The following is a 943-nucleotide window of genomic DNA, read 5'->3' as shown; positions in this document are numbered from 1 at the left end:
AATGAGCTAAGCTAATGAGTCCATTGTGCTTGCTGGTTTTTAACTGCCTCCTAACATTTAGATTGAGAATTATTATCTTTGTATTATCTCTTTCATTATGGTTGATTTAATTACTTAATAAATTTTGTATTTCGATAAAATAAAAAAACTGCTATAATAATAATAACTTTTTTATCAATAGTTAAAACAATAAGTTACTTTATTATTTTATACGAACATCTTTAAAACAATATTTGAATTCATTCATTTTAGTTTGTTCATTATAAAATAGAGTAACATATTATTATAATAATAATAGTTATAATAATAATAATAACATATTATTACATAGTGTAATAATAACACATGATTGTTTCTATTTCTTTCTCTTGCTGTATATAACATACCACATGATTGAAACATATCTTACCCCATTAGAATCAACATCAGTTTGTTTTTCAAGTAGAGATGCAAGTTTTGCGCAGTGCCTCCAAAATCCTTTGTTTCTTTCGACAGTAGCAAATCCACCATCAAAGAAGCATTTTCCACAAACAGCAGCTGGGCAGTAAAAGCACATGACCTTTGATGCTTTTCTTCATATGTAGCAATAATGGGAACCTATAAAAATTATTTATAGTCATTTAGCATCACAAGAATTAAAAGACATTTAACATATAACACCATTTTCTCAAGCATTTTAGGCATAATTAGGATATATAGGTTCATATAATGTATAGATTATAGAGTGTTCGAAAACATAACTCGGGCCAGATCACATTTTTAAAAAACATATAAGATTGACAATTGTCATGGCAGTATCAACTGCATAAATACTTAGAGACCAACGAAAGTAAAAGAAATGTATTTGAATGCCGCATAAGTATAGATAAACGTTGAAGCAGCTTACCAAAACACCAATTACTCTCATTCTTCAAAAAGGTATTGTCTTTATTCACGCATTTCG

Source organism: Cicer arietinum, unplaced genomic scaffold (genome assembly GCF_000331145.2).
Source record: "Cicer arietinum cultivar CDC Frontier isolate Library 1 unplaced genomic scaffold, Cicar.CDCFrontier_v2.0 Ca_scaffold_690_v2.0, whole genome shotgun sequence".
In the NCBI taxonomy this organism is placed as follows: Eukaryota; Viridiplantae; Streptophyta; class Magnoliopsida; order Fabales; family Fabaceae; genus Cicer; species Cicer arietinum.
Note: the sequence above shows the minus strand (reverse complement) of the source record.